Source organism: Castor canadensis, chromosome 17 (assembly GCF_047511655.1).
Source record: "Castor canadensis chromosome 17, mCasCan1.hap1v2, whole genome shotgun sequence".
NCBI classification, from domain to species: Eukaryota; Metazoa; Chordata; class Mammalia; order Rodentia; family Castoridae; genus Castor; species Castor canadensis.
Window position 1 is genome coordinate 32,495,695 of NC_133402.1, and position 22,479 is coordinate 32,518,173.

The window sequence follows — 22,479 nt, forward strand, 5'->3', positions numbered from 1 at the left end:
TTTAGCAGCTTCAATGATTTAGCCTTCAAAAGGGACACTGCCTATCTGTCAGGGTTTGACAGTGTGAGCATTTCCGTCTTTGTGCCAATAGACCTTTCCACTGAATGGAACAGGCACTGTGTCTCTTGCAAGCAGATGTCAACGTTTGCAGCAGGAGTTGCAAGCACATTGTTTCCCTGTGAGAGTTGAATTAGCATTTGAAAGGAATGCTTGCCAAATGAAAGCCTTTGAAAATGGAGAACCATTCACTCCTTGAAAAATACGCTCTTCAGGCGAAAGGGACACACACTAGTAGCTCAGGGCCTGATGCAGTGTGTGAGAGGCAGGAATATTTTGCAACTTGTCTCCCTATGAGAAATGAGTTACCTTTTGAAAATAATACTGACTACCCCTGACTTTTTTCATGGGTGAGGAACATCACCGTTGGGCCAAATAGCTGCATTCAACTGAATGGAAGAAGAACAGTTTAGGATGTATGAAAACCATTCATTCTAGGAGCAAGAGGGTCTGGAATGTTGTTCAAAAGTGAGAATTGAGTGAGCTTTACAAAGGAATACTACCTGTCTCTCAGGCTTTTACACTGTGAAGAATAGTAGCTTTGTGCAAAATAGGCCTGTTGCAATGTAAGGAAGAAGCACTGTTACTCCTATAAGAGAACCATAAGTGTTACAAGCAAGAGGGTCAAGCACCTTGTGAAGCATGGTGAATTGAGTTACCTGTTTAAGGGAACATTGCGTAACTGTCAGTGTTTTCACGGGAGAAACTTCAATGTTCTGTAAAATAGGCCATTCAAGTGAAAGGAGGCATACTGTAGCTCTTGTAAGACAATGATTAATGTCAGAAGCAAGAGGGTCTAGCACCCTCTTAAGCATTGTGAATTGAGTTACCTGTTGAAGGGAATACTGCCTAACTCTCAGTGTTTTTATGGGTGAGGATCCTCAAGTTTGTGCAAAATTACCTCTTTCAAGTCAAGGGAACCAACCCTCCAACTCTTGGAAGAGAAGTAGGAATGTTAGAAACAGGAGGGTCAAGCACCGTGTTTCCCAAGGAGAATTGATATACTTCTTTCAAGGAATAATGCCTACAACTCAGTGTGTTCATGGGTGAGGAATACCACCTTTGTGCAATATAACCCGCTAAAAGGGATTGGAAGAAGCACTGTCGAACTTGAGAGAGAATCATTAATGTTAGAAAGAAAAGGGTCTACCACCTTGTTCAGCATTGTGAACTGAGTTAGCTGTGTAAAGGAATACTGAGTACCTCTCAGCGTTTTCATGGGTCAGGAACACAACTTTGCAAAATATCCCATACAAGCGAATGGAAAATTCCTGGTAGCTCTTGTAAGAGAGTCATGAATGTTAGAAGCAACAGGGCTTGGCAACTTGTTTAGCATTGTGAATTGACTTAGCTTTTTAAATGAATACTGTCTGCTTGTCAGTTTTCATGTGCTAAGAAGATCACCTTTGTGCAAAATTAACTCTGTGAAGTAAAAGGAGAAACACTGTAGCTCTTGTAAGAAATCCATGAATGTTAGAAGGAAGAGGGTCAAACACTTCCTTCAGCATTGTGAATTGAGTTAGTTGTTTCATGGAATACTGCCTACCTCTCAAGATTTTCAGGGATGAGGACTCCAGGTTTTTTCCAAATTGCCCCATACCAGAGAATGGAAGATGCCCTGTAGGCCTTCTAAGAGAGACAGGACTGTTAACAGGAAGAGAGCCTAGCACTCTGAGGATTCTCAACTGAGTTAGCTGTCTAAGGACATACTGATACCTCTCAGTGTTTTTATGTGTGAGTACCTTCAACTTTGTGCAAAATCACCTCTTTGAAGTGACTGGATCCAGCGGTGCTTATGTTGTAAGAAAAGGCTGAATGTTACAAGCAGGAGGGTGAAGCAGATTGTCTTCGGATGAGACTTGAGTAACTTGTTTCAATTAATACTGCCTACCACTTAGTGTTTCCAGGGATGAGGAGTATCACCTTTGTGCAACATCACCCTTTGAAAAGAATGGAAGAATCTCTGAGGCTCTTCTAAGAAAATGTTTGAGGTTAGAAGCAAGAGGGTCTAGCAACTTGTGTAAAAGTGTGAGTAGAGTGAAGTTTTCAAAGGAAGACCACCTGCCACTCAGGGTTTGAAAGTGTGAGGAACTTGCTTTTGGTGCAAAATTGCCTGTTTCAATGAAGGGAAGGATTACTGGGTGTCTGGTAGGAGAACCACAAAGCTTACAGGAAAGTTGCTCTAGCACTTTGTTTAGCAGCTTCAATTGATTTAGCATTCAAAAGGAACACTAAATATCTGTCAGGGTTTGACAGTGTGAGCATTTCCATCTTTGTGCCAATAGACCTTTCCACTGAATGGAACAGGCACTGTGTCTCTTGCAAGCAGATGTCAAGGTTTGCAGCAGGAGTTGCAAGCACATTGTTTCCCTGTGAGAGTTGAATTAGCATGTGAAAGGAATGCTGGCCAAATGAAAGCCTTTGACAATGGAGAATCATTCACTCCTTGAAAAATACCCGCTTCCAGTGAAATGGACATACACTTGTACCTCAGGGCCTGATGCAGTGTGTGAGAGGCAGGAATATTTTGCAACTTGTCTCCCTATGAGAAATGAGTTACCTTTTGAAAGGAATACTGACTACCCCTGACTTTTTTCATGGGTGAGGAACATCACCGTTGGGCCAAATAGCTGCATTCAACTGAATGGAAGAAGAACAGTTTAGGATGTATGAAAACCATTCATTCTAGGAGCAAGAGGGTCTGGAACGTTGTTCAAAAGTGAGAATTGAGTGAGCTTTACAAAGGAATACTACCTGTCTCTCAGGCTTTTACAGTGTGAAGAATAGTAGCTTTGTGCAAAATAGGCCTGTTGCAATGTAAGGAAGAAGCACTGTTTCTCCTGTAAGAGAACCATAAGTGTTACAAGCAAGAGGGTCAAGCAACTTGTGAAGCATGGTGAATTGAGTTACCTGTTTAAGGGAACACTGCGTAACTGTCAGTGTTTTCACGGGGAGAAACTTCAATGTTCTGTAAAATAGGCCATTCAAGTGAAAGGAGGCATACTGTAGCTCTTGTAAGACAATGATTAATGTTAGAAGCAAGAGGGTCTAGCACCCTCTTAAGCATTGTGAATTGAGTTACCTGTTGAAGGGAATACTGCCTAACTCTCAGTGTTTTTATGGGTGAGGATCCTCAAGTTTGTGCAAAGTTACCTCTTTCAAGTCAAGGGAACCAACCCTCCAACTCTTGGAAGAGAAGTAGGAATGTTAGAAACAGGAGGGTCAAGCACCTTGTTTCCCAAGGAGAATTGATATACTTCTTTCAAGTAATAATGCCTACAACTCAGTGTGTTCATGGGTGAGGAATACCACCTTTGTGCAATATAACCCCCTAAAAGGGATTGGAAGAAGCACTGTTGAATTTGAGAGAGAATCATTAATGTTAGAAAGAAAAGGGTCTACCACCTTGTTCAGCATTGTGAACTGAGTTAGCTGTGTAAAGGAATACTGAGTACCTCTCAGCGTTTTCATGGGTCAGGAACACAACTTTGGCAAAATATCCCATACAAGCGAATGGAAGAGTCCTGGTAGCTCTTGTAAGAGAGTCATGAATGTTAGAAGCAACAGGGCTTGGCAACTTGTTTAGCATTGTGAATTGACTTAGCTTTTTAAAGGAATACTGCCTGCTTGTCCGAGTTTTCATGTGCTAAGAAGATCACCTTTGTGCAAAATTGCCTCTGTGAAGTGAATGGAGAAACACTGTGGCTCTTGTAAGAAAACCATGAATGTTAGAAGGAAGAGGGTCAAACACCTTCTTCAGCATTGTGAATTGAGTTAGTTGTTTCATGGAATACTACCTACCTCTCAAGATTTTCAGGGATGAGGACTCCAAGTTTTTTCCAAATTGCCCCATTCCAGAGAATGTAAGATGCCCTGTAGGCCTTCTAAGAGAGACAGGACTGTTAACAGGAAGAGAGCCTAGGACTCTGAGGATTCTCAACTGAGTTAGCTGTCTAAGGACATACTGATACCTCTCAGTGTTTTTATGTGTGAGTACCTTCAACTTTGTGCAAAATCACCTCTTTGAAGTGACTGGATCCAGCGGTGCTTATCTTGTAAGAAAAGGCTGAATGTTACAAGCAGGAGGGTGAAGCAGATTGTCTTCGGATGAGACTTGAGTAACTTGTTTCAAGGAATACTGCCTACCACTTAGTGTTTCCAGGGATGAGGAGTATCACCTTTGTGCAACATCACCCTTTGAAGAGAATGGAAGAATCTCTGAATCTCTTCTAAGAAAATGTTTGAGGGTAGAAGCAAGAGGGTCTAGCAACTTGTGTAACAGTGTGAGTAGAGTGAAGTTTTTAAAGGAAGACCACCTGCCACTCAGGGTTTGAAAGTGTGAGGAACTTCCTTTTGCTGCAAAATTGCCTGTTTCAATGAAGGGAAGGATTACTGGGTGTCTGGTAGGAGAACCACAAAGCTTACAGGAAAGGTGCTCTAGCACTTTGTTTAGCAGCTTCAATGATTTAGCCTTCAAAAGGGACACTGCCTATCTGTCAGGGTTTGACAGTGTGAGCATTTCCGTCTTTGTGCCAATAGACCTTTCCACTGAATGGAACAGGCACTGTGTCTCTTGCAAGCAGATGTCAAGGTTTGCAGCAGGAGTTGCAAGCACATTGTTTCCCTGTGAGAGTTGAATTAGCATTTGAAAGGAATGCTTGCCAAATGAAAGCCTTTGAAAATGGAGAACCATTCACTCCTTGAAAAATACGCTCTTCAGGCGAAAGGGACACACACTAGTAGCTCAGGGCCTGATGCAGTGTGTGAGAGGCAGGAATATTTTGCAACTTGTCTCCCTATGAGAAATGAGTTACCTTTTGAAAATAATACTGACTACCCCTGACTTTTTTCATGGGTGAGGAACATCACCGTTGGGCCAAATAGCTGCATTCAACTGAATGGAAGAAGAACAGTTTAGGATGTATGAAAACCATTCATTCTAGGAGCAAGAGGGTCTGGAACGTTGTTCAAAAGTGAGAATTGAGTGAGCTTTACAAAGGAATACTACCTGTCTCTCAGGCTTTTACAGTGTGAAGAATAGTAGCTTTGTGCAAAATAGGCCTGTTGCAATGTAAGGAAGAAGCACTGTTTCTCCTGTAAGAGAACCATAAGTGTTACAAGCAAGAGGGTCAAGCACCTTGTGAAGCATGGTGAATTGAGTTACCTGTTTAAGGGAACACTGCGTAACTGTCAGTGTTTTCACGGGGAGAAACTTCAATGTTCTGCAAAATAGGCCTCTCAAGTGAAAGGAGGCATACTGTAGCTCTTGTAAGACAATGATTAATGTTAGAAGCAAGAGGGTCTAGCACCCTCTTAAGCATTGTGAAGTGAGTTACCTGTTGAAGGCAATACTGCCTAACTCTCAGTGTTTTTATGGGTGAGGATCCTCAAGTTTGTGCAAAATTACCTCTTTCAAGTCAAGGGAACCAAACCTCCAACTCTTGGAAGAGAAGTAGGAATGTTAGAAACAGGAGGGTCAAGCACCTTGTTTCCCAAGGAGAATTGATATACTTCTTTCAAGGAATAATGCCTACAACTCAATGTGTTCATGGGAGAGGAATACCACCTTTGTGCAATATAACCCCCTAAAAGGGATTGGAAGAAGCCCTGTCGAACTTGAGAGAGAATCATTAATGTTAGAAAGAAAAGGGTCTACCACCTTGTTCAGCATTGTCAACTGAGTTAGCTGTGTAAAGGAATACTGAGTACCTCTCAGCGTTTTCATGGGTGAGGAACACAACTTTGGCAAAATATCCCATACAAGCGAATGGAAGAGTCCTGGTAGCTCTTGTAAGAGAGTCATGAATGTTAGAAGCAACAGGGCTTGGCAACTTGTTTAGCATTGTGAATTGACTTAGCTGTTTAAAGGAATACTGCCTGCTTGTCAGTTTTCATGTGCTAAGAAGATCACCTTTGTGCAAAATTATCTCTCTGAAGTTAAAGGAGAAACACTGTAGCTCTTGTAAGAAATCCATGAATGTTAGAAGGAAGAGGGTCAAACACTTTCTTCAGCATTGTGAATTGAGTTAGTTGTTTCATGGAATACTACCTACCTCTCCAGATTTTCAGGGATGAGGACTCCAGGTTTTTTCCAAATTGCCCCATTCCAGAGAATGGAAGATGCCCTGTAGGCCTTCTAAGAGAGACAGGACTGTTAACAGGAAGAGAGCCTAGCACTCTGAGGATTCTCAACTGAGTTAGCTGTCTAAGGACATACTGATACCTCTCAGTGTTTTTATGTGTGAGTACCTTCAACTTTGTGCAAAATCACCTCTTTGAAGTGACTGGATCCAGCGGTGCTTATGTTGTAAGAAAAGGCTGAATGTTACAAGCAGGAGGGTGAAGCAGATTGTCTTCGGATGAGAATTGAGTAACTTGTTTCAAGGAATACTGCCTACCACTTAGTGTTTCCAGGGATGAGGAGTATCGCCTTTGTGCAACATCACCCTTTGAAGAGAATGGAAGAATCTCTGAATCTCTTCTAAGAAAATGTTTGAGGGTAGAAGCAAGAGGGTCTAGCAACTTGTGTAACAGTGTGAGTAGAGTAAAGTTTTTAAAGGAAGACCACCTGCCACTCAGGGTTTGAATGTGTGAGGAACTTCCTTTTGCTGCAAAATTGCCTGTTTCAATGAAGGGAAGGATTACTGGGTGTCTGGTAGGAGAACCACAAAGCTTACAGGAAAGCTGCTCTAGCACTTTGTTTAGCAGCTTCAATTGATTTAGCCTTCAAAAGGAACACTGCCTATCTGTCAGGGTTTGACAGTGTGAGCATTTCCGTCTTTGTGCCAATAGACCTTTCCACTGAATGGAACAGGCACTGTGTCTCTAGCAAGCAGATGTCAAGGTTTGCAGCAGGAGTTAAAAGCACATTGTTTCCCTGTGAGAGTTGAATTAGCATTTGAAAGGAATGCTTGCCAAATGAAAGCCTTTGAAAATGGAGAATCATTCACTCCTTGAAAAATACTCGCTTCCATCGAAATGGACATACACTTGTACCTCAGGGCCTGATGCAGTGTGTGATAGGCAGGAATATTTTGCAACTTGTCTCCCTATGAGAAATGAGTTACCTTTTGAAAGGAATACTGACTACCCCTGACTTTTTTCATGGGTGAGGAACATCACCGTTGGGCCAAATAGCTGCATTCAACTGAATGGAAGAAGAACAGTTTAGGATGTATGAAAACCATTCATTCTAGGAGCAAGAGGGTCTGGAACGTTGTTCAAAAGTGAGAATTGAGTGAGCTTTACAAAGGAATACTACCTGTCTCTCAGGCTTTTACAGTGTGAAGAATAGTAGCTTTGTGCAAAATAAGCCTATTGCAATGTAAGGAAGAAGCACTGTTTCTCCTGTAAGAGAACCATAAGTGTTACAAGCAAGAGGGTCAAGCAACTTGTGAAGTATGGTGAATTGAGTTACCTGTTTAAGGGAACACTGCGTAACTGTCAGTGTTTTCACGGGGAGAAACTTCAATGTTCTGTAAAATAGGCCATTCAAGTGAAATTAGGCATACTGTAGCTCTTGTAAGACAATGATTAATGTTAGAAGCAAGAGGGTCTAGCACCCTCTTAAGCATTGTGAATTGAGTTACCTGTTGAAGGGAATACTGCCTAACTCTCAGTGTTTTTATGGGTGAGGATCCTCAAGTTTGTGCAAAATTACCTCTTTCAAGTCAAGGGAACCAACCCTCCAACTCTTGGAAGAGAAGTAGGAATGTTAGAAACAGGAGGGTCAAGCACCGTGTTTCCCAAGGAGAATTGATATACTTCTTTCAAGGAATAATGCCTACAACTCAGTGTGTTCATGGGTGAGGAATACCACCTTTGTGCAATATAACCCGCTAAAAGGGATTGGAAGAAGCACTGTTGAATTTGAGAGAGAATCATTAATGTTAGAAAGAAAAGGGTCTACCACCTTGTTCAGCATTGTGAACTGAGTTAGCTGTGTAAAGGAATACTGAGTACCTCTCAGCGTTTTCATGGGTCAGGAACACAACTTTGCAAAATATCCCATACAAGCGAATGGAAAATTCCTGGTAGCTCTTGTAAGAGAGTCATGAATGTTAGAAGCAACAGGGCTTGGCAACTTGTTTAGCATTGTGAATTGACTTAGCTTTTTAAATGAATACTCTCTGCTTTTCAGTTTTCATGTGCTAAGAAGATCACCGTTGTGCAAAATTTACTCTGTGAAGTGAAAGGAGAAACACTGTAGCTCTTGTAAGAAATCCATGAATGTTAGAAGGAAGAGGGTCAAACACTTTGTTCAGCATTGTGAATTGAGTTAGTTGTTTCATGGAATACTACCTACCTCTCCAGATTTTCAGGGATGAGGACTCCAGGTTTTTTCCAAATTGCCCCATTCCAGAGAATGGAAGATGCCCTGTAGGCCTTCTAAGAGAGACAGGACAGTTAACAGGAAGAGAGCCTAGCACTCTGAGGATTCTCAACTGAGTTAGCTGTCTAAGGACATACTGATACCTCTCAGTGTTTTTATGTGTGAGTACCTTCAACTTTGTGCAAAATCACCTCTTTGAAGTGACTGGATCCAGCGGTGCTTATGTTGTAAGAAAAGGCTGAATGTTACAAGCAGGAGGGTGAAGCAGATTGTCTTCGGATGAGACTTGAGTAACTTGTTTCAAGGAATACTGCCTACCACTTAGTGTTTCCAGGGATGAGGAGTACCACCTTGGTGCAACATCACATTTTGAAAAGAATGGAAGAATCTCTGAGGCTCTTCTAAGAAAATGTTTGAGGTTAGAAGCAAGAGGGTCTAGCAACTTGTGTAACAGTGTGAGTAGAGTGAAGTTTTCAAAGGAAGACCACCTGCCACTCAGGGTTTGAAAGTGTGAGGAACTTGCTTTTGGTGCAAAATTGCCTGTTTCAATGAAGGGAAGGATTACTGGGTGTCTGGTAGGAGAACCACAAAGCTTACAGGAAAGGTGCTCTAGCACTTTGTTTAGCACCTTCAATTGATTTAGCCTTCAAAAGGGACACTGCCTATCTGTCAGGGTTTGACAGTGTGAGCAATTCCGTCTTTGTGCCAATAGACCTTTCCACTGAATGGAACAGGCACTGTGTCTCTTGCAAGCAGATGCCAAGGTTTGCAGCAGGAGTTGCAAGCACATTGTTTCCCTGTGAGAGTTGAATTAGCATTTGAAAGGAATGCTTGCCAAATGAAAGCCTTTGAAAATGGAGAACCATTCACTCCTTGAAAAATACGCGCTTCAGGCGAAAGGGACACACACTAGTAGCTCAGGGCCTGATGCAGTGTGTGAGAGGCAGGAATATTTTGCAACTTGTCTTCCTATGAGAAATAAGTTACCTGTTGAAAGGAATACTGACTACCTCTGAGTTTTTTCATGGGTGAGGAACATCACCGTTTGGCCAAATAGCTGCATTCAACTGAATGGAAGAAGAACAGTTTAGGATGTATGAAAACCATTCATTCTAGGAGCAAGAGGGTCTGGAATGTTGTTCAAAAGTGAGAATTGAGTGAGCTTAACAAAGGAATACTACCTATCTCTCAGGCTTTTACAGTGTGAAGAATAGTAGCTTTGTGCAAAATAGGCCTGTTGCAATGTAAGGAAGAACCACTGTCTCTCCTGTAAGAGAACCATAAGTGTTACAAGCAAGAGGGTCAAGCAACTTGTGAAGCATGGTGAATTGAGTTACCTGTTTAAGGGAACACTGCGTAACTGTCAGTGTTTTCACGGGGAGAAACTTCAATGTTCTGTAAAATAGGCCATTCAAGTGAAAGGAGGCATACTGTAGCTCTTGTAAGACAATGATTAATGTTAGAAGCAAGAGGGTCTAGCACCCTCTTAAGCATTGTGAATTGAGTTACCTGTTGAAGGGAATACTGCCTAACTCTCAGTGTTTTTATGGGTGAGGATCCTCAAGTTTGTGCAAAGTTACCTCTTTCAAGTCAAGGGAACCAACCCTCCAACTCTTGGAAGAGAAGTAGGAATGTTAGAAACAGGAAGGTCAAGCACCTTGTTTCCCAAGGAGAATTGATATACTTCTTTCAAGGAATAATGCCTACAACTCAGTGTGTTCATGGGTGAGGAATACGACCTTTGTGCAATATAACCCGCTAAAAGGGATTGGAAGAAGCACTGTTGAATTTGAGAGAGAATCATTAATGTTAGAAAGAAAAGGGTCTACCACCTTGTTCAGCATTGTGAACTGAGTTAGCTGTGTACCTTCTGTGTAAAGGAATACTGAGTACCTCTCAGCGTTTTCATGGGTGAGGAACACAACTTTGGCAAAATATCCCATACAAGCGAATGGAAGAGTCCTGGTAGCTCTTGTAAGAGAGTCATGAATGTTAGAAGCAACAGGGCTTGGCAACTTGTTTAGCATTGTGAATTGACTTAGCTTTTTAAAGGAATACTGCCTGCTTGTCCGAGTTTTCATGTGCTAAGAAGATCACCTTTGTGCAAAATTGCCTCTGTGAAGTGAATGGAGAAACACTGTGGCTCTTGTAAGAAAACCATGAATGTTAGAAGGAAGAGGGTCAAACACCTTCTTCAGCATTGTGAATTGAGTTACTTGTTTCATGGAATACTACCTACCTCTCAAGATTTTCAGGGATGAGGACTCCAGGTTTTTTCCAAATTGCCCCATTCCAGAGAATGTAAGATGCCCTGTAGGCCTTCTAAGAGAGACAGGACTGTTAACAGGAAGAGAGCCTAGGACTCTGAGGATTCTCAACTGAGTTAGCTGTCTAAGGACATACTGATACCTCTCAGTGTTTTTATGTGTGAGTACCTTCTACTTTGTGCAAAATCACCTCTTTGAAGTGACTGGATCCAGCGGTGCTTATGTTGTAAGAAAAGGATGAATGTTACAAGCAGGAGGGTGAAGCAGATTGTCTTCGGATGAGACTTGAGTAACTTGTTTCAAGGAATACTGCCTACCACTTAGTGTTTCCAGGGATGAGGAGTATCACCTTTGTGCAACATCACCCTTTGAAGAGAATGGAAGAATCTCTGAATCTCTTCTAAGAAAATGTTTGAGGGTAGAAGCAAGAGGGTCTAGCAACTTGTGTAACAGTGTGAGTAGAGTGAAGTTTTTAAAGGAAGACCACCTGTCACTCAGGGTTTGAAAGTGTGAGGAACTTCCTTTTGCTGCAAAATTGCCTGTTTCAATGAAGGGAAGGATTACTGGGTGTCTGGTAGGAGAACCACAAAGCTTACAGGAAAGTTGCTCTTGCACTTTGTTTAGCAGCTTCAATTGATTTGGCCTTCAAAAGGAACACTGCCTATCTGTCAGGGTTTGAAAGTGTGAGCATTTCCGTCTTTGTGCCAATAGACCTTTCCACTGAATGGAACAGGCACTGTGTCTCTTGCAAGCAGATGTCAAGGTTTGCAGCAGGAGTTGCAAGCACATTGTTTCCCTGTGAGAGTTGAATTAGCATGTGAAAGGAATGCTGGCCAAATGAAAGCCTTTGACAATGGAGAATCATTCACTCCTTGAAAAATACCTGCTTCCGGCGAAATGGACACACACTTGTACCTCAGGGCCTGATGCAGTGTGTGAGAGGCAGGAATATTTTGCAACTTGTCTCCCTATGAGAAATGAGTTACCTTTTGAAAGGAATACTGACTACCCCTGAGTTTTCTCATGGGTGAGGAACATCACCGTTGGGCCAAATAGCTGCATTCAACTGAAGGGAAGAAGAAGAGTTTAGGATGTATGAAAACCATTCATTCTAGGAGCAAGGGGGTCTGGAACGTTGTTCAAAAGTGAGAATTGAGTGAGCTTTACAAAGGAATACTACCTGTCTCTCAGGCTTTTACAGTGTGAAGAATAGTAGCTTTGTGCAAAATAGGCATGTTGCAATGTGAGGAAGAAGCACTGTTTCTCATGTAAGAGAACCATAAGTGTTACAAGCAAGAGGGTCAAGCAACTTGTGAAGCATGGTGAATTGAGTTACCTGTTTAAGGGAACACTGCGTAACTGTCAGTGTTTTCACGGGGAGAAACTTCAATGTTCTGCAAAATAGGCCTCTCAAGTGAAAGGAGGCATACTGTAGCTCTTGTAAGACAATGATTAATGTTAGAAGCAAGAGGGTCTAGCACCCTCTTAAGCATTGTGAATTGAGTTACCTGTTGAAGGGAATACTGCCTAACTCTCAGTGTTTTTATGGGTGAGGATCTTCAAGTTTGTGCAAAATTACCTCTTTCAAGTCAAGGGAACCAACCCTCCAACTCTTGGAAGAGAAGTAGGAATGTTAGAAACAGGAGGGTCAAGCACCTTGTTTCCCAAGGACAATTGATATACTTCTTTCAAGGAATAATGCCTACAACTCAGTGTGTTCATGGGTGAGGAATACCACCTTTGTGCAATATAACCCCCTAAAAGGGATTGGAAGAAGCACTGTCGAATTTGAGAGAGAATCATTAATGTTACAAAGAAAAGGGTCTACTACCTTGTTCAGCATTGTGAACAGAGTTAGCTGTGTAAAGGAATACTGAGTACCTCTCAGCGTTTTCATGGGTCAGGAACACAACTTTGCAAAATATCCCATACAAGCGAATGGAAAATTCCTGGTAGTCATGAATGTTAGAAGCAACAGGGCTTGGCAACTTGTTTAGCATTGTGAATTGACTTAGCTTTTTAAAGGAATACTGCCTGCTTGTCAGTTTTCATGTGCTAAGAAGATCACCTTTGTGCAAAATTGCCTCTGTGAAGTGAATGGAGAAACACTGTAGCTCTTGTAAGTAAACCATGAATGTTAGAAGGAAGAGGGTCAAACACTTTCTTCAGCATTGTGAATTGAGTTAGTTGTTTCATGGAATACTACCTACCTCTCAAGATTTTCAGGGATGAGGACTCCAGGTTTTTTCCAAATTGCCCCATTCCAGAGAATGGAAGATGCCCTGTAGGCCTTCTAAGAGAGACAGGACTGTTAACAGGAAGAGAGCCTAGCACTCTGAGGATTCTCAACTGAGTTAGCTGTCTAAGGACATACTGATTCCTCTCAGTGTTTTTATGTGTGAGTACCTTCAACTTTGTGCAAAATCACCTCTTTGAAGTGACTGGATCCAGCGGTGCTTATGTTGTAAGAAAAGGATGAATGTTACAAGCAGGAGGGTGAAGCAGATTGTCTTCGGATGAGACTTGAGTAACTTGTTTCAAGGAATACTGCCTACAACTTAGTGTTTCCAGGGATGAGGAGTATCGCCTTTGTGCAACATCACCCTTTGAAGAGAATGGAAGAATCTCTGAATCTCTTCTAAGAAAATGTTTGAGGGTAGAAGCAAGAGGGTCTAGCAACTTGTGTAACAGTGTGAGTAGAGTGAAGTTTTTAAAGGAAGACCACCTGCCACTCAGGGTTTGAAAGTGTGAGGAACTTCCTTTTGCTGCAAAATTGCCTGTTTCAATGAAGGGAAGGATTACTGGGTGTCTGGTAGGAGAACCACAAAGCTTACAGGAAAGGTGCTCTAGCACTTTGTTTAGCAGCTTCAATTGATTTAGCCTTCAAAAGGAACACTGCCTATCTGTCAGGGTTTGACAGTGTGAGCATTTCTGTCTTTGTGCCAATAGACCTTTCCACTGAATGGAACAGGCACTGTGTCTCTTGCAAGCAGATGTCAAGGTTTGCAGCAGGAGTTGCAAGCACATTGTTTCCCTGTGAGAGTTGAATTAGCATTTGAAAGGAATGCTTGCCAAATGAAAGCCTTTGAAAATGGAGAACCATTCACTCCTTGAAAAATACGCTCTTCAGGCCAAAGGGACACACACTAGTAGCTCAGGGCCTGATGCAGTGTGTGAGAGACAGGAATATTTTGCAACTTGTCTTCCTATGAGAAATAAGTTACCTGTTGAAAGGAATACTGACTACCTCTGAGTTTTTTCATGGGTGAGGAACATCACCGTTTGGCCAAATACCTGCATTCAACTGAATGGAAGAAGAACAGTTTAGGATGTATGAAAACCATTCATTCTAGGAGCAAGAGGGTCTGGAATGTTGTTCAAAAGTGAGAATTGAGTGAGCTTTACAAAGGAATACTACCTGTCTCTCAGGCTTTTACAGTGTGAAGAATAGTAGCTTTGTGCAAAATAGGCCTGTTGCAATGTAAGGAAGAAGCACTGTTTCTCCTGTAAGAGAACCATAAGTGTTACAAGCAAGAGGGTCAAGCACCTTGTGAAGCATGGTGAATTGAGTTACCTGTTTAAGGGAACACTGCGTAACTGTCAGTGTTTTCACGGGGAGAAACTTCAATGTTCTGTAAAATAGGCCATTCAAGTGAAAGGAGGCATACTGTAGCTCTTGTAAGACAATGATTAATGTTAGAAGCAAGAGGGTCTAGCACCCTCTTAAGCATTGTGAATTGAGTTACCTGTTGAAGGGAATACTGCCTAACTCTCAGTGTTTATATGGGTGAGGATCCTCAAGTTTGTGCAAAATTACCTCTTTCAAGTCAAGGGAACCAACCCTCCAACTCTTGGAAGAGAAGTAGGAATGTTAGAAACAGGAGGGTCAAGCACCGTGTTTCCCAAGGAGAATTGATATACTTCTTTCAAGGAATAATGCCTACAACTCAGTGTGTTCATGGGTGAGGAATACCACCTTTGTGCAATATAACCCGCTAAAAGGGATTGGAAGAAGCACTGTCGAACTTGAGAGAGAATCATTAATGTTAGAAAGAAAAGGGTCTACCACCTTGTTCAGCATTGTGAACTGAGTTCGCTGTGTAAAGGAATACTGAGTTCCTCTCAGCGTTTTCATGGGTCAGGAACACAACTTTGCAAAATATCCCATACAAGTGAATGGAAAATTCCTGGTAGCTCTTGTAAGAGAGTCATGAATGTTAGAAGCAACAGGGCTTGGCAACTTGTTTAGCATTGTGAATTGACTTAGCTTTTTAAATGAATACTGTCTGCTTGTCAGTTTTCATGTGCTAAGAAGATCACCTTTGTGCAAAATTAACTCTGTGAAGTGAAAGGAGAAACACTGTAGCTCTTGTAAGAAATCCATGAATGTTAGAAGGAAGAGGGTCAAACACTTCCTTCAGCATTGTGAATTGAGTTAGTTGTTTCATGGAATACTGCCTACCTCTCAAGATTTTCAGGGATGAGGACTCCAGGTTTTTTCCAAATTGCCCCATTCCAGAGAATGGAAGATGCCCTGTAGGCCTTCTAAGAGAGACAGGACTGTTAACAGGAAGAGAGCCTAGCACTCTGAGGATTCTCAACTGAGTTAGCTGTCTAAGGACATACTGATACCTCTCAGTGTTTTTATGTGTGAGTACCTTCAACTTTGTGCAAAATCACCTCTTTGAAGTGACTGGCTCCAGCGGTGCTTATGTTGTAAGAAAAGGCTGAATGTTACAAGCAGGAGGGTGAAGCAGATTGTCTTCGGATGAGACTTGAGTAACTTGTTTCAATTAATACTGCCTACCACTTAGTGTTTCCAGGGATGAGGAGTGTCACCTTTGTGCAACATCACCCTTTGAAGAGAATGGAAGAATCTCTGAATCTCTTCTAAGAAAATGTTTGAGGGTAGAAGCAAGAGGGTCTAGCAACTTGTGTAACAGTGTGAGTAGAGTGAAGTTTTTAAAGGAAGACCACCTGCCACTCAGGGTTTGAAAGTGTGAGGAACTTGCTTTTGGTGCAAAATTGCCTGTTTCAATGAAGGGAAGGATTACTGGGTGTCTGGTAGGAGAACCACAAAGCTTACAGGAAAGGTGCTCTAGCACTTTGTTTAGCAGCTTCAATTGATTTAGCATTCAAAAGGAACACTAAATATCTGTCAGGGTTTGACAGTGTGAGCATTTCCATCTTTGTGCCAATAGACCTTTCCACTGAATGGAACAGGCACTGTGTCTCTTGCAAGCAGATGTCAAGGTTTGCAGCAAGAGTTGCAAGCACATTGTTTCCCTGTGAGAGTTGAATTAGCATGTGAAAGGAATGCTGGCCAAATGAAAGCCTTTGACAATGGAGAATCATTCACTCCTTGAAAAATACCTGCTTCCAGCGAAATGGACATACACTTGTACCTCAGGGCCTGATGCAGTGTGTGAGAGGCAGGAATATTTTGCAACTTGTCTCCCTATGAGAAATGAGTTACCTTTTGAAAGGAATACTGACTACCCCTGACTTTTTTCATGGGTGAGGAACATCACCGTTGGGCCAAATAGCTGCATTCAACTGAATGGAAGAAGAACAGTTTAGGATGTATGAAAACCATTCATTCTAGGAGCAAGAGGGTCTGGAACGTTGTTCAAAAGTGAGAATTGAGTGAGCTTTACAAAGGAATACTACCTGTCTCTCAGGCTTTTACAGTGTGAAGAATAGTAGCTTTGTGCAAAATAGGCCTGTTGCAATGTAAGGAAGAAGCACTGTTTCTCCTGTAAGAGAACCATAACTGTTACAAGCAAGAGGGTCAAGCAACTTGTGAAGCATGGTGAATTGAGTTACCTGTTTAAGGGAACACTGCGTAACTGTCAGTGTTTTCACGGGGAGAAACTTCAATGTTCTGTAAAATAGGCCATTCAAGTGAAAGGAGGCATACTGTAGCTCTTGTAAGACAATGATTAATGTTAGAAGCAAGAGGGTCTAGCACCCTCTTAAGCATTGTGAATTGAGTTACCTGTTGAAGGGAATACTGCCTAACTCTCAGTGTTTTTATGGGTGAGGATCCTCAAGTTTGTGCAAAATTACCTCTTTCAAGTCAAGGGAACCAACCCTCCAACTCTTGGAAGAGAAGTAGGAATGTTAGAAACAGGAGGGTCAAGCACCGTGTTTCCCAAGGAGAATTGATATACTTCTTTCAAGGAATAATGCCTACAACTCAGTGTGTTCATGGGTGAGGAATACCACCTTTGTGCAATATAACCCGCTAAAAGGGATTGGAAGAAGCACTGTCGAACTTGAGAGAGAATCATTAATGTTAGAAAGAAAAGGGTCTACCACCTTGTTCAGCATTGTGAACTGAGTTAGCTGTGTAAAGGAATACTGAGTACCTCTCAGCGTTTTCATGGGTCAGGAACACAACTTTGGCAAAATATCCCATACAAGCGAATGGAAGAGTCCTGGTAGCTCTTGTAAGAGAGTCATGAATGTTAGAAGCAAGAGGGCTTGGCAACTTGTTTAGCATTGTGAATTGACTTAGCTTTTTAAAGGAATACTGCCTGCTTGTCCGAGTTTTCATGTGCTAAGAAGATCACCTTTGTGCAAAATTGCCTCTGTGAAGTGAATGGAGAAACACTGTGGCTCTTGTAAGAAAACCATGAATGTTAGAAGGAAGAGGGTCAAACACCTTCTTCAGCATTGTGAACTGAGTTAGTTGTTTCATGGAATACTACCTACCTCTCAAGATTTTCAGGGATGAGGACTCCAGGTTTTTTCCAAATTGCCCCATTCCAGAGAATGGAAGATGCCCTGTAGGCCTTCTAAGAGAGACAGGACTGTTAACAGGAAGAGAGCCTAGCACTCTGAGGATTCTCAACTGAGTTAGCTGTCTAAGGACATACTGATACCTCTCAGTGTTTTTATGTGTGAGTACCTTCAACTTTGTGCAAAATCACCTCTTTGAAGTGACTGGATCCAGCGGTGCTTATGTTGTAAGAAAAGGCTGAATGTTACAAGCAGGAGGGTGAAGCAGATTGTCTTCGGATGAGACTTGAGTAACTTGTTTCAAGGAATACTGCCTACCACTTAGTGTTTCCAGGGATGAGGAGTATCGCCTTTGTGCAACATCACCCTTTGAAGAGAATGGAAGAATCTCTGAATCTCTTCTAAGAAAATGTTTGAGGGTAGAAGCAAGAGGGTCTAGCAACTTTTGTAACAGTGTGAGTAGAGTGAAGTTTTTAAAGGAAGACCACCTGCCACTCAGGGTTTGAAAGTGTGAGGAACTTCCTTTTGCTGCAAAATTGCCTGTTTCAATGAAGGGAAGGATTCCTGGGTGTCTGGTAGGAGAACCACAAAGCTTACAGGAAAGGTGCTCTAGCACTTTGTTTAGCAGCTTCAATTGATTTAGCCTTCAAAAGGGACACTGCCTATCTGTCAGGGTTTGACAGTGTGAGCATTTCCGTCTTTGTGCCAATAGACCTTTCCACTGAATGGAACAGGCACTGTGTCTCTTGCAAGCAGATGTCAAGGTTTGCAGCAGGAGTTGCAAGCACATTGTTTCCCTGTGAGAGTTGAATTAGCATTTGAAAGGAATGCTTGCCAAATGAAAGCCTTTGAAAATGGAGAACCATTTACTCCTTGAAAAATACGCTCTTCAGGCGAAAGGGACACACACTAGTAGCTCAGGGCCTGATGCAGTGTGTGAGAGGCAGGAATATTTTGCAACTTGTCTTCCTATGAGAAATAAGTTACCTGTTGAAAGGAAAACTGACTACCTCTGAGTTTTTTCATGGGTGAGGAACATCACCGTTTGGCCAAATAGCTGCATTCAACTGAATGGAAGAAGAACAGTTTAGGATGTATGAAAACCATTCATTCTAGGAGCAAGAGGGTCTGGAATGTTGTTCAAAAGTGAGAATTGAGTGAGCTTTACAAAGGAATACTACCTGTCTCTCAGGCTTTTACAGTGTGAAGAATAGTAGCTTTGTGCAAAATAGGCCTGTTGCAATGTAAGGAAGAAGCACTGTTTCTCCTGTAAGAGAACCATAAGTGTTACAAGCAAGAGGGTCAAGCACCTTGTGAAGCATGGTGAATTGAGTTACCTGTTTAAGGGAACACTGCGTAACTGTCAGTGTTTTCACGGGGAGAAACTTCAATGTTCTGTAAAATAGGCCATTCAAGTGAAAGGAGGCATACTGTAGCTCTTGTAAGACAATGATTAATGTTAGAAGCAAGAGGGTCTAGCACCCTCTTAAGCATTGTGAACTGAGTTACCTGTTGAAGGGAATACTGCCTAACTCTCAGTGTTTTTATGGGTGAGGATCCTCAAGTTTGTGCAAAATTACCTCTTTCAAGTCAAGGGACCCAACCCTCCAACTCTTGGAAGAGAAGTAGGAATGTTAGAAACAGGAGGGTCAAGCACCGTGTTTCCCAAGGAGAATTGATATACTTCTTTCAAGGAATAATGCCTACAACTCAGTGTGTTCATGGGTGAGGAATACCACCTTTGTGCAATATAACCCGCTAAAAGGGATTGGAAGAAGCACTGTCGAACTTGAGAGAGAATCATTAATGTTAGAAAGAAAAGGGTCTACCACCTTGTTCAGCATTGTGAACTGAGTTAGCTGTGTAAAGGAATACTGAGTACCTCTCAGCGTTTTCATGGGTCAGGAACACAACTTTGCAAAATATCCCATACAAGCGAATGGAAAATTCCTCGTAGCTCTTGTAAGAGAGTCATGAACGTTAGAAGCAACAGGGCTTGGCAACTTGTTTAGCATTGTGAATTGACTTAGCTTTTTAAATGAATACTGTCTGCTTGTCAGTTTTCATGTGCTAAGAAGATCACCTTTGTGCAAAATTAACTCTGTGAAGTGAAAGGAGAAACACTGTAGCTCTTGTAAGAAATCCATGAATGTTAGAAGGAAGAGGGTCAAACACTTCCTTCAGCATTGTGAATTGAGTTAGTTGTTTCATGGAATACTGCCTACCTCTCAAGATTTTCAGGGATGAGGACTCCAGGTTTTTTCCAAATTGCCCCATTCCAGAGAATGGAAGATGCCCTGTAGGCCTTCTAAGAGAGACAGGACTGTTAACAGGAAGAGAGCCTAGCACTCTGAGGATTCTCAACTGAGTTAGCTGTCTAAGGACATACTGATACCTCTCAGTGTTTTTATGTGTGAGTACCTTCAACTTTGTGCAAAATCACCTCTTTGAAGTGACTGGATCTAGCGGTGCTTATGTTGTAAGAAAAGGCTGAATGTTACAAGCAGGAGGGTGAAGCAGATTGTCTTCGGATGAGACTTGAGTAACTTGTTTCAAGGAATACTGCCTACCACTTAGTGTTTCCAGGGATGAGGAGTATCACCTTTGTGCAACATCACCCTTTGAAAAGAATGGAAGAATCTCTGAGGCTCTTCTAAGAAAATGTTTGAGGTTAGAAGCAAGAGGGTCTAGCAACTTGTGTAACAGTGTGAGTAGAGTGAAGTTTTTAAAGGAAGACCACCTGCCACTCAGGGTTTGAAAGTGTGAGGAACTTGCTTTTGGTGCAAAATTGCCTGTTTCAATGAAGGGAAGGATTACTGGGTGTCTGGTAGGAGAACCACAAAGCTTACAGGAAAGGTGCTCTAGCACTTTGTTTAGCAGCTTCAATTGATTTAGCATTCAAAAGGAACACTAAATATCTGTCAGGGTTTGACAGTGTGAGCATTTCCATCTTTGTGCCAATAGACCTTTCCACTGAATGGAACAGGCACTGTGTCTCTTGCAAGCAGATGTCAAGGTTTGCAGCAAGAGTTGCAAGCACATTGTTTCCCTGTGAGAGTTGAATTAGCATGTGAAAGGAATGCTGGCCAAATGAAAGCCTTTGACAATGGAGAATCATTCACTCCTTGAAAAATACCTGCTTCCAGCGAAATGGACATACACTTGTACCTCAGGGCCTGATGCAGTGTGTGAGAGGCAGGAATATTTTGCAACTTGTCTCCCTATGAGAAATGAGTTACCTTTTGAAAGGAATACTGACTACCCCTGACTTTTTTCATGGGTGAGGAACATCACCGTTGGGCCAAATAGCTGCATTCAACTGAATGGAAGAAGAACAGTTTAGGATGTATGAAAACCATTCATTCTAGGAGCAAGAGGGTCTGGAACGTTGTTCAAAAGTGAGAATTGAGTGAGCTTTACAAAGGAATACTACCTGTCTCTCAGGCTTTTACAGTGTGAAGAATAGTAGCTTTGTGCAAAATAGGCCTGTTGCAATGTAAGGAAGAAGCACTGTTTCTCCTGTAAGAGAACCATAACTGTTACAAGCAAGAGGGTCAAGCAACTTGTGAAGCATGGTGAATTGAGTTACCTGTTTAAGGGAACACTGCGTAACTGTCAGTGTTTTCACGGGGAGAAACTTCAATGTTCTGTAAAATAGGCCATTCAAGTGAAAGGAGGCATACTGTAGCTCTTGTAAGACAATGATTAATGTTAGAAGCAAGAGGGTCTAGCACCCTCTTAAGCATTGTGAATTGAGTTACCTGTTGAAGGGAATACTGCCTAACTCTCAGTGTTTTTATGGGTGAGGATCCTCAAGTTTGTGCAAAATTACCTCTTTCAAGTCAAGGGAACCAACCCTCCAACTCTTGGAAGAGAAGTAGGAATGTTAGAAACAGGAGGGTCAAGCACCGTGTTTCCCAAGGAGAATTGATATACTTCTTTCAAGGAATAATGCCTACAACTCAGTGTGTTCATGGGTGAGGAATACCACCTTTGTGCAATATAACCCGCTAAAAGGGATTGGAAGAAGCACTGTCGAACTTGAGAGAGAATCATTAATGTTAGAAAGAAAAGGGTCTACCACCTTGTTCAGCATTGTGAACTGAGTTAGCTGTGTAAAGGAAAACTGAGTACCTCTCAGCGTTTTCATAGGTCAGGAACACAACTTTGGCAAAATATCCCATACAAGCGAATGGAAGAGTCCTGGTAGCTCTTGTAAGAGAGTCATGAATTTTAGAAGCAAGAGGGCTTGGCAACTTGTTTAGCATTGTGAATTGACTTAGCTTTTTAAAGGAATACTGCCTGCTTGTCCGAGTTTTCATGTGCTAAGAAGATCACCTTTGTGCAAAATTGCCTCTGTGAAGTGAATGGAGAAACACTGTGGCTCTTGTAAGAAAACCATGAATGTTAGAAGGAAGAGGGTCAAACACCTTCTTCAGCATTGTGAACTGAGTTAGTTGTTTCATGGAATACTACCTACCTCTCAAGATTTTCAGGGATGAGGACTCCAGGTTTTTTCCAAATTGCCCCATTCCAGAGAATGGAAGATGCCCTGTAGGCCTTCTAAGAGAGACAGGACTGTTAACAGGAAGAGAGCCTAGCACTCTGAGGATTCTCAACTGAGTTAGCTGTCTAAGGACATACTGATACCTCTCAGTGTTTTTATGTGTGAGTACCTTCAACTTTGTGCAAAATCACCTCTTTGAAGTGACTGGATCCAGCGGTGCTTATGTTGTAAGAAAAGGCTGAATGTTACAAGCAGGAGGGTGAAGCAGATTGTCTTCGGATGAGACTTGAGTAACTTGTTTCAAGGAATACTGCCTACCACTTAGTGTTTCCAGGGATGAGGAGTATCGCCTTTGTGCAACATCACCCTTTGAAGAGAATGGAAGAATCTCTGAATCTCTTCTAAGAAAATGTTTGAGGGTAGAAGCAAGAGGGTCTAGCAACTTTTGTAACAGTGTGAGTAGAGTGAAGTTTTTAAAGGAAGACCACCTGCCACTCAGGGTTTGAAAGTGTGAGGAACTTCCTTTTGCTGCAAAATTGCCTGTTTCAATGAAGGGAAGGATTCCTGGGTGT